Below are 12,083 nucleotides of genomic sequence, written 5' to 3'. Positions count from 1 at the left end.
GAAAAAAATGCCACTATGCATCTTCATGTCTCACTGAACGCTTTCTTCAGTGAGTTAAGATCAGCTCCCTTTCCCACCAGCTCATTGTTTGATCCAGATCATGCAAGTGTCCAAGATGCAAAGCAACACAAAGGGATGTTGTGTCTGTTCATGTAGCATAAGTGTATATATAGGACAGCATAGTCTGAAATGTAATTAAATGTAATAAATGTAAAAAAAAAGTGGCAATGAAAAACATGCATGCATTACTCTAATCCTGGTCCTTTCAGAACAAAGAACAAATGTGGCTGCTGCTTCTCCAGTTGCAGCCTGTTTTCGTTAGTCTGTAAGCATGCATGAGAAGAATAAATTCAATAGAAAGTAATAGAAAGTTTAAGGATGGCCTGATGTAAGCCTGCTTTCTTTGCTGTTTTTTGGTCCACTCTAAAGCTCATATAAGTATAATGTGAAATAAGGGGTAGAGTTAAAAACCCAGACCAGCCTCTTTTTTTGCTTTTGAACCATGTGAAGAATGCCTCTAAAGGGGTTAGTTTCTTTTATATATTTTGTTTACTTAGTTTATTTGTCCCTCTACACTAGAAATTCAGAATAGCAGTATGGTGGAAGCAAGATTGGCATTAGTACGAAGAGATGGGAAATAAGGGGGTAGGGGGCACATTAAAGCTTTGTCCCTTCTCTCTGCCACTCATACTTTTTTAATTTAAGGCTATTTTGCATCTGTTTTATTTGCCGTTAAAGTTCACTCTTTCAAGCTTATTTTTCACAGAACCAGAATCTCCACTCTCTTCCCACCTCCCCCAACCTTTGCTACTATAAACTAGAATTTGAAGAAATATCTACAATTTCAAAATATACAATACAACTGTGAAGTTGCCAATGAGGGTAACACTGGATGTATGTACTGGTACATCTAAGGAATTGTGGTCATTCACTGATGCTACCTAGTATTGCACACTTGATCTTACGGAAGTGGCCATGGACTTGACTCTTTCATCTTTTGCCCATTCCTACTCTCCCACCAGTAGATGATGGTTTGTTCTGTTGCTACTGAAGTCAAATTGGCATGCTAGAAACACATTGGAATTTGCAGGTGGCATGAGCATTTGAAGTGTCTCCTTGTCTGGGTAAGAGCTTTTTTTTTTGGCTTTTGTTTTGACAAGGCAGAAGAAAAGAAACTTGCCATTTGCCTGTGATTTCTTGATGGCCCTGTCAGAACAGCAGGAAATGTGTGAACTTATAATGGTCACTTTGCTGTGCAATGCATGTATTTGGACTTCTTTCTGCCACTTTCTGTATGGAAATCTAGGAAGCCTGGTCGTTATTAGGGGTCTGATAGATCTGGTTACCTGATAGAGATGTGGCTGCTGCAGCCACAGCCATGTCTCCAGGTGCAACCACTAGCAAGGCTGGACATGTATTCCCAGTAGGGGCACACAAGCAGGCATGTATGATACATGGCTGGTCACACAGATCAGCACAGAAACACTTAGCGCTCACACAAATGCAAACAGCACCAATGGCCTCACCCTATTTCCCTCTCTCTGGCTGAGCAGGATGGGTTTGTTAGTGGAAAACATATAGATACATACAGTGTCCATCCCTCCAGTACCTGGGTTTAGACACTGTCTACTCAGGGCTGGCCACTGGATCCCCAGTTGCTGGCGCCTGAATGTATGAGCCCTCAAGGCTGCAGCCCCGCTCCTGTTGTTGGTATAGACCCCCTTGCTCACAGGCACACAGAGCCCCCCATTCCTGCATCCCCTGCATTGTGGATCTCAGTCTTGGACATAGAGTCCAACCAGTAGCAGGTCTTCCAGTTGACCTCCAGACCTAAGTCTCTCCAGAAGTTGGCCAGCACCACCCTGATTCAATTCCACCAATTGCCTCACTCCTAGGCACACACACATACCTGCCTACCAAGCTGCTTAGTTTAACTACTTGCTTAGCCAGCGAGTAGTTGCTGGCTAGTGTGGCTCGATGGTTACTAGCAACTACATATTCACTGCAGTTGCTGACACCACAGACGCTTGGGCTCTGTGACCTGTAGTCCCACTCCAAGCAGTAAACCTATTTACACAACTGGCCCATTTTATCCTCTTGTCCCTCAATTTTCCATGCTTGTTTCCCCTAAATCACCTTCATCCCCCCTTCCCCCGCTTTTGTTTCCTACCCTAAACATCCTCTAATAATTCTTGTTCAATCCCAAAATGGTCTTCCTCTGCATCCCATAATGTGTCCCATACTCCTGAGCAGTAACCCCCCCTTAGTCTGTAATGTCACCCTGAAAGCCTGTCCAGCTGACTCATCTGGTAAGCATCACACCTGGGGAAAGGGGCTGATGGTTCTCCTGGGATAGCCCTAGCAGTGGGCTGGGGCTCTGCTTTCCCGACTGAGTTTTTGGGAGTCCCTGTGCCTTTGTGCTCATATGTGTGTGTATGTGTACATAAAAGCCTTTGAGGGGATGATCGGTCTCTTGTGATGATCCTGGGAGTAGCTGCACAAGGTGTTACTGGGGTTCCCCCACCTGCCTCTCTGTTCCTGTGTGTGCCTTATTACTTGACCAAACTGTCAGCACCTACAGGAAGGTGAATAAGTAGGCACCAGCCCTTGGGTACCAATCATTCCCGGACAGAGCAGAAGAAATTTAATGTGGTTTTCCTCATTTCTCTTTTTGCATGACTCTTATTCAAGAATTCTTTTCTATTGGGTAGCTGCAAAACCTCTTTGTGTAGGATGTGACAGTGATTGATGCTTGACATTCTGGTCATTCTTGCCTTTATTTTTCTGTTAAGAGATTTTCTGTAGTGTTTATCATCACTGTGTTTACGTGCTTGTATAAAGACAAATCATGATGTGGTGAATGATGACTTGCAATGGTTGATGAGAACAATTCTAGGTAATTTCTTTATGCACTATTACTTCTTTCCCTGTAACTGGCATAATATAAGAGTGACAAAAAGGGTGTAGGAACTCCAAAGATATCTCTCGTCTTAAGCTGTTTTGATCCAGCTGTTAGTTTGGCTCCAGTCCTCCTGTATCCCCCCTCCCTATCCCCCTTCTCTCTCTTTTTTTTTTTTTTTTTTTCTCTCCATCCTCCAATCTGCTGCAGCTGTTAGAATTTCATCATTGTCTCCAAATATGACACTAGCACCACAGTCCTTTCTGTGCTAAGGGGAATGTAATTTGTGTGCTTTACATGTGCGTTATTGTTAGGTGATTGGCAGCCAAAACAGTGCTTACATCTTTGACTGCTGGAAGGCTGAATTTCTTGGTATGGAGGAGAATCTCATTCTGGGGGACAGAATAGGCCTTTCAGTCATAATTGTTAGGAGACACATTGGTATATACCTGCATGTGCAGCCTGCATGTGTGTATCTATATGCCAAAAGAAACTCTGTGACCTTGGATGTATAAAATGAAGTCGTGGGCTATCTGTGATCACTGATACAGACCTTCTACACTCTTTGCGTACCTAAGCATTGAAAGGGTCTGTGTTCAGTGTTACGTGACAGTTTATATTGGCTCATTTCTACACTGGATGCATGTTGTGAATTCTGTTGTGCAAATACAACCTTTGTGCAATCTAAGACAGTCCAGACTTCTGACTGGACTTGTCATCTTCTCTTCTTCCCTCTCAAAAAGTGGCAAGGATATTTGCACAACACTTTGACAATTCCAGATGTTTTTCTCTCTTCTGACATGTTTGTTTCATTAAATCCTTTGCAAAGAGGTAGAGTATACAGCTCCTTTTGCAGTGTTAGTTCTCTGTGTAATGCATGGGTTTAGAATGCTTTCCTGAGGGAGTTCATCATGGAATCAGTGAGGTTGGAAAGGACCTCTGGAGATCCTTTAGTCCAATCCCCTTGTTTAAAGCAGAGTCAGCTAGAGCAGGTTGCCCAGGTCTGTGTCCAGTCAGGTTTTTAATATCTGAGGATGGACATTCCACTAGCTTTCTGGGCAATCTGTGCTAGTGTTTGATCACCCTTAGAATAAAAAAAAGTTTTTTCTTACGTCTAATCAGAATCTGTCAGCATCTCCTCATATGGAAGATGTTCCAGTCCCTTAATGATCTTTGTGGCCCTTCACTGGAGTTTCTTCACTATGTCCATGTGTTCTTGTGCTCATGTGCTCTTGTGCTCATGTGCTCAGCTCTTGTGCTGGGGAGGCCCAGCACATGACATAGTACTTCAGGTACAGCCTCACCAGTGCTGAATAGAGGGGAATGGTCACCTTCCTTGTCCTGCTGCTGATGTTGCTCGTAATACAGCCCTGGATGCTGTTGGCTTCTGTGACTCAAGGGCATGTCACTTGGTCACGTTCAACCCATTGTCCCACCAGGACCCCCAGGTTTGTTTCTGCAAAACTGCTTTCCAATTGGTCTGTCCCCAGCATATACCAGTGCATGAGGCATGAGGTTATTCCTCTTCAGGTGCAAGACTTCTCACTTCCCTTTGTCAGTTTTCATCTGGCATATCAGCCACTCTTCTTGATTTTGTATCATCTGCAAACTTGTCAAGGGAAGAAAGTGGTAGTGGCAAATGCAACTTCACAAAATTCTCATTTGCTTCAGTAGCTCAGAGTGAAAGCAGGATCTTGCCAGCTGACCTAGGGGGAAAGAGTGTTTGTTGGATGCAGTGTGGCTCCATTGTGTAAAGCTTAAGAGAGTGTTCTACCACTTCAGGGCTCATGGAATTCCCCACTGATGAGGGCTGTATGTGTCCTTTCTGTATTTAGTTATTCAGGATGGAAAACAGTGCAGAGTGTTTGCTGATACAAAAGCTGAAAAGAACACTTCAGATGACTACTTTTGATGTTTACCTTTGATCCTGTAAGTCAAAATTGTCCTAGACAGAAATTGTTATGAGACTTCAGGAAGCCCTGAGGTCTGCAGGTGGTGTCTCCCATTATATGAGTAATGCTCAGCACATTTTGAGTTAAGGGAAATGCAATATTTTTGTAAATAAATATGGCTTTCTTAAGGAGTCTGTGACTTCTTGGCCATGTGATTTTGATATGCTCCATTCAAGACAGAATGCTCAGCCCTCCTCCACCTGGTGTTGAATGCTGTCTGTTGAAAATTGCTATTGAAAATTGGTATGGCTAATGCTCCAAGTAAGCAATCCTGAAAATGCGTTTCTACCTTGTGTTTCTTAACCTAGAGATTGTGGGGAGATCACTTTAAGCAATGCATTTAAACTCTGTGAGCGCTGGTCTGAAAGCAGGTGTTGAAAACTGATTGCCAACTTGCTTTGGGGATGTGGACTTAACTGGTTCGTTCTGTTAACAATGTTTTCTATGGCCTTATGTCTTACAAACCTCATCAAGTCCTGCCTGCTTTCTCCTGCCAAATAAATATTCCCTAATAATCCTGAAATCTGTTCCTTCATTTTCATTATTTATTTGCTTGTTTAATAAATAAACAATCTTTTTTTTTCTCCAAGAAGCCTACACTAACTTATATGTGAGCTGCTCCTTGGCTGAACCACATAGCAGCTTCGGCATAGTGTGGTGTATTTGTCAGTGTTCTTTGAAGAACCACTGGTGCTCTGGAAAATCAGCACTACATAGGGATGTTCCTGAGGGGTGTGGAGGTGTCTTGAAAGAGTAAAATGAAATAGGTCTTGCATGTCTCTGCTGTGCTAAAGCAACATGGAATTAGTTATATCTGGGCTTCCTGCATTGTCCTGAACTTCTCATTTCTAAACCTGACAATTACATTCTTGGCAATTTGCAGGATATGAGCTGGATCTCCTGTAGAAACCCACTGCATGTGCCTTCCTACTTGACAGTAATCATTAGTAACTAGTAACCAGTTCATTTAAACTGCTGCTTAAATATTTTGAATAGTTGTTTCATAAACAGTGTGAATAAACATTTTGAATAATCTTCTTTTAAATTTCAGTTGTCCTAATTAATTTTCCATGAGTGTATCTTTAGAATAGAATAGAATAGACTATTTCAGTTGGAAATTTATTTCAGTTTAACTTCTGCTCTGTCAACATCATAATGGAGGAATTATACACACAATCTGAAGCACCATTCCCAAGGAAAGAAAAGGAAGGAAATGCAGATATTGTCCATGTCACTCATTTGTGAATAGGTCCCTGCAGAGTAATAAAGAACTTCAGTATCATTGGCTTTTTTTTTTTTTAGCTAAATTGTCATAGACTCCACATAAACAGTATAAGATCCCTCTAGCTGGGGACTTTTTTAGGAGAGTTCTATATTATATTACATGTTCCTAGCTGCTGTTTCAAATTTCTAAAGTGGGATTTTTCTGATTACAAGCTAAAGTTTGAATTTCCAGCGCCACTGAATCCCCCTCCAAACATGCTGACTATACCAGGCAGACGGATATTCTAGTGGATTTGTTAATGTTCAAGCTACATTCCTACCATTCTTTTCTCACAGGAAAATATCTGTAAATAACTGTCTAAAATTTCTTACTCTGCTGGATTTCCTGTCACCCTCAGGAACTTTAGTGCCTTCTTTATTTTGAGTGTTAGTATACCTGTAAGAATAACCAACTGAGGGTATGATGATGGATCAGTGCCATTTGGATAAAGGAGCATATATTGAAATATGCCTTTTCTACCTTCTTTTAAAGGTACATAGTGTCACTTTATCCTTGCATGTGTTAAGGGATTTTTTTTATATCTAGGTTTTAATCTTAAAATAGGATTATTGCAGCACTGATTTCTTTCTTTGTTTCCTGCAAGAGTCATTGGTTCTATGAAAGTTTAGTGCTTGGATCTCACCCAAAAGCTTTTATTTTCCCAATTCTAAAGTTTTCATCCATGGAAGTCTGCGTTAAAAGTTCTGTTACATTTAGTGTATCAAGAAAAAAGAGCCCAGTTTAACTAGGAAAAAAAAATGCCAATCTGTTACTGACTATATAAGCTAGTTGTCATCTTAAAATATAATTTAAAACTTTCTTCCCCCTCAGGACAATTGGACAAATCTATTTAGTCTCTCTTCTACTTCTTTTGTCTCATTCCTAAAGTTATTCCTCATAGTTTCTTTTGATTCAAAATACATGAGATAATGAACACTGTCAACAGAGCTATGTTTAGGCCATCATTTTTGAACTTTTGCACTTAAAACATAGACTTGAATATATTTCCATCTTTGTATATTAAAAGATTGCAGATAGTTGACAGTTTTACAAATTGACCTTAAATATGAATTTCAGAACTTTAAGCAAAAAAATTTCAAAATTTAGTCAGTAATCTTAGTTTGGACCACTGCCAATCCTCATTATGCTTGGGATGTGAGGTTTCTATGTTTATCTGAACAGGTTCTGTCTGACAGTTTTACTTGTCAATTTCTCTCAAAGACAGCGAATCATCAATTTGCTATCCAGTTTCTAAAACTTGTTAGAACATCTGAGAAGTGCTAGGTAGTTCACATTCCTCATGGCTATTATTTGAATCTCTGATGTCTTTTCGTGACTTGTCAATCCGCTTAGGGATTGCTGCGTGACTCAATCAACAAGCTAGTCAGGACCTTCTACAGCACTGTGCTGGGGCAACAACAAAACATGTTATGGCTTGGTTTCAGAGAGTTCTGTTGATGCATCAGCTGTAAGCTGTGGTGTAGCAGTATGCTGGCTTGTCTCAGAAGTGTAGCTGGAGCGTGGGTGTATGTAGAAAGTTGTGCGTTATCTGTACTCTGAGCATATGAAGATTCTTCTCTTTCTCCACAGTCTGAGTTGGATAAAAGCCTTAGCACATGCCTCAGCTGTTGAGAGGGGAACTTTCTTCATAGAAAAGGCGGTATACCTGTAGCTGGTGGAAGTCCTGACCATGGAAAGTCATGGTCGTCTTACAAACACTACTTTGGGCATTTCAGGATTTTTAGGTTTTCCAGTCTCAATATTAAATGCTGAGGATTAGATGCCTATGTGTAAAGAGGAATGTGTTGTAACGGTATGGTTTTTGGATGTGAGACTACAACAGGTAGGCAAGTATATGCAAGAAATATGACCCAGTAATAAGAACTATGAGTGCTAGGTGGTTTAAAGTAAGATCTTTTTGCTCTGGTTGGCTGGCAGTTTGGACTTAATTGGATCTTATTTTTTAATTGTGCAATTTATATTGAAATTAATTGCATAGTAGTGGCTGATAGGAATATTCTAAATGTAACCAATCTTCTGCTGGGTAGTCTATAATACAAGGCATTTTAAAGAGTTGGCAGTTTTTGTACAGGCTGAATTATTATGCAAAATATCTAGGAGCATATGATTTATGCCAAAGGTGCTGTAAGATTGCATAGATTTAAGACTTTTATTCTGAACTACTGCATTTATACACTAAAATAATTATAGGGTGCTGACAATGCAGCACCATTTAAGAAGATGATTGACTGAATTTTACTTAAGTCTATTGTTTAAGATAAAACTATGCTACTGTATTAAAAAAATGAGAAGAAAAATCTCACACAAGATGATGAAATGCTGTCAAGTCATAGATCATAACACTGGAATTGGGAGTCACTCTCTTTCGAGAATTATATTGTTTATACCTCCTTTTAGAAGTGTCCTTACATGATGAAACAGTCCATATAAATGCTGAAATTTGGTGAGACCTCTGTTGCTGTTAACTTTTCATATTGACTGTATAAGAGTATAGGCAGTAGTCTGATCGGAACTGGCTCACTGCTAAACCTGCTATAATTATTTATAATCATTGTCAATGATTGGGGGCGGGGGGAAATAATTACTTCTGGTACAGTGACACTCAGAAGTACAAAATTACTAGGTCTGTGTCTACACATAGTAGCATAGTGGTATACCTGCACTTGGGTGTCTGAGTACTACGCCTTGAAAATGAACCCAGGACTGTCTGCTTGACTGTCCTTTCTGGAAACCAGCTTCTTGTACAGGTGTCTGTGGGACCTCTGTTGGGGCACATTTGTGCTGTAGGAATCCAGACTGTTTTCTGGTTGACTGTAGGAGAGCTTGTCTGTCCACTTAGGCATGGTGTTTGTGCTGCCTGGAGGGATAAGAAGAACTTGGGGAACCATTGACAGGCCACTGGCCCAGAAGCAGTCAGTTCTGTTGTCCTCACCTCTGCAAACAGGTTGGGTTTACCAGCAAAGTGGCTTTGTCTGACAGTCCAGATGAAAAATATTTGTAAACTATGAAAAAGACTTAAGAGGTAAAAAAAACTCTAACCAAAAAAGTCCTCCACCAAGTTACATCTGCTATGAAGAACAGCCTGAAGAGGTAACCTTGAACCAAAGAGCTTGGACAGTCAGTTGCTTGGGCAAAGAAATGATGCTGAGAGATGGCCCATTTCAAGCCATGTGTCAAGCCTATGTCAAATCGAGAAGTAGCACCCATCATTCGGGAGTCCTTCCTTGTGCAGTGCTGTGTCTTCTTAGCTCAAAATCCACATTGGTTAACTATTAGTAGCCTATAGCTGTGTGGCACTTGTATAAGGCTGGGTTTGGTGTTGTCCCAAGCAGAAGCAATGGAGCTGGAGAGGAGAGGGGGAAATGGAGGGAAGGATCGATGGTCACTTGGTGTTATAGACATTTTGTGCTACTACTTCTTGACTCTGTGCACAACCTCCTTATATAAGGACCCTGAGTACAAATACAGTGCTAACAAGAGAAGCCTACAATGCATCACAAGTAGTTGCCTCTTCAGCTTTTCTCACTGACCATCAACATTGGAAGGCAAATGATAAAAACGGCAATGGGGGAGGAGTAATAGACAAATAGCTGATGCTATTTACTAGCAGCTCTTTCCAGGTCAGCATGACACAGGCAAACCAACTCCTAATAATTCTAGAAATTTTCGATAAGAGCTCAGACAGTTAATACTTGAGGTGACCTTTCTAGTTGAAGTTGTGATAGGTGTATCTTAACAATTTTTATATTTTTTTGCTTCACATCAGACTTCCAGTTTTATTTCTCATATTTCTAATTCTAAGCATTCTAAACTTCTTTTTAAAAATAAACCTAAACTATTTATCTCTAGCAGTTGCCAGAACAGAGGAGTGTTGATATAAACAGATATACTGGTGCTCTGTTGTCCCAGCCTTTCAGAAAACTACTAGTCAGCAATAGCTACAGTGAAATGGTTTGGTTTTAGGTAGTCCTGTGAGGAGCAAGGAGTTGGACTTTATGATCCTTATGGGTCCCTTCCACCCTTCCAACTTGAGATATTCTGTGATTCATTCTTTTACCTACTGTGTTTACTATGTGGAAAATGACATGGCTCATTCAAAATACAGCTACCACTCTCCAAGTTTTCTTTCAATTACTCTGCACACCTCAGCTTTTTCAGTTTTTGTTTTTAAAAAATGGCTGTCTAAAGTCAATTACTATATTGATGTAGCTTTTTGCAGTTGAAAGATGAATGAAGATCTGGGATACTGTTAATGCCTGCAAGGTTTGGTGTGAAAGTGCTGAAATAGGATTTTTTAGCTCTCTGTTGGAGAGTCTATTTTCCTATCAGGGTTTCAATTTCAGAATGAAAAAGACACATGTAGCAAGCTGTCTCTGCATTGCCATGTTGCAGCAGAATCCCATAAAGTGAGGTATCCGTCTGTAATTCAAAACTTCAAGAGGGATCCAGCTGAAGCAATGAAGGTCCCACTTCTGGCATTCACGCAGTAGCTGACTGGGCATTGTGCCATTCATCAGAGGCAATACACATTCCCTCTCAATCCTGCTATGATTCCCTTCCTCCCTCCTGTTTCAAATGCTTTCATAGAGCTTAGCAGCATGAACTTTCACCAGAGGAGGTGAAAGTGGTGTTGCTCATTCTGAACATGCCAGGATTATTTTCCCAAGTTCAAGTCCCATTGAACGTTTGTTCCTATTTTTCTGCTCATGGTTGCTGCGTTGTAGCCCTACACTTGGCTTGCACTTTGGTGTAATTACAAGAAAAAAAAAGCTAAGAGCTGTTTTCAAGCAAAGAAAATTAATGTCCTTTTATTCTGAGCTGTACTGTATTACCGGGAATCCAGTTATATTCGGTCCTTTGCAAATGAAGACCATAAAAGACAAGCAGCTTTGATCAATCTCAGTTACCATTGCCATGATATTGTATCCTCGGAGTCAATGTGGAGTTTCTTCAGCAACAGTTGGTACAGTTTCTGAATGTGGAACTTAATTTTTATTGTTACATGTTATAAATGATGGTTGGGGAGATTTTTATTTCCTTGTTTTGTGAGAAGCTGTAGCTAAAACCATAAATATAATCTGTCTTCTGGAAAAATTGAAATAAAACCAAAAACTTTGTCATTGTGAACTAAACCGTAGGGACCTCTGCACAAGAGCAGCTGAGAGGGAATACCTGTACCTGATGGGTGGTCTATCCTTCAGAGAATATCTCTCTCTTCTCCCCACCCCCGCTGATGAGACGAAGCTGGTGAGCATTTAGATGAGGTCCTAAGGGATATGACGACTTTTCATTTTAATGTATATTGTGGTAAGATCATTGTGTTTAAAGCTCGCGTCAGTTGTTTCCCATGTGATCTTGGTGGCCATGTACTGAAGTAAAAAACTGTTGTGGTAAAATAGATGTGGAAGTAATGCTGATCATGAATAATCATAAATATTGATGGTTGAAAGAGCCTCTCTGCGTCACCCCTGCCTAAGATGAGATTCTCTGAATTGCTCTTAAGCACTTCTAGTTATAGAGCATTGCAGCTTGCCTTTTCTTGGTAGCCATCTTCCTTTTGACCTTCCACTTAAATCCATCCTTCCACTGTGTTTAAGAGAAAAAATTCCAGGAGGATGAATGACATGTAGGTAATGATCGGTAATAGTCTTTCCATTTCTGTATCACTGGTTTGCATCCAACCCAGGTGGTAAGGTCTGAAAGTTGTTGCTAACTGATAGCTTTCTGGTGGGCTGTGAGAAATGAGATACGATCCAGGCCTCAGTGAGCAGAGGTTTCTTGTAGAGAAAACAGTTTCGCTGCTCAGTCCCTATTTGAAGTGTCAGCAGAGGTACTGAGGCAGAAAAAGACCCAGGGGACTGAATTCCTTTGAACATAAATGGTCAAAAAAGAACTGTGTTTTTCAGAACAGACAATAAGGGAAGGCTAGGCTACAAATAGAGTTTGC

General features: G+C 40.6%; 1 protein-coding gene across 4 annotated transcripts in view; it reads left to right on the top strand.

The window, feature by feature from the left end:
• Window positions 1–12,083, top strand: part of TSPAN9 (tetraspanin 9) — a 198,493-nt gene that overhangs the window by 42,418 nt on the left and 143,992 nt on the right. For 2 of the 4 annotated variants that reach the window (XM_075109944.1, XM_075109934.1), the window contains exon 2: window positions 4,735–4,828. The exons of the other annotated variants lie outside the window; for them this stretch is intronic. The gene's annotated coding sequence lies outside the window, so the exon portion shown is untranslated. The remainder of the gene's footprint in view (window positions 1–4,734; window positions 4,829–12,083) is intronic. 4 annotated transcript variants of the gene reach the window in all.

Source organism: Phalacrocorax aristotelis, chromosome 1, assembly GCF_949628215.1.
Source record: "Phalacrocorax aristotelis chromosome 1, bGulAri2.1, whole genome shotgun sequence".
In the NCBI taxonomy this organism is placed as follows: domain Eukaryota; kingdom Metazoa; phylum Chordata; class Aves; order Suliformes; family Phalacrocoracidae; genus Phalacrocorax; species Phalacrocorax aristotelis.
The sequence above is the reverse complement of the archived record's forward strand: the minus strand, read 5'-3'. Positions and strand labels throughout refer to the sequence as shown.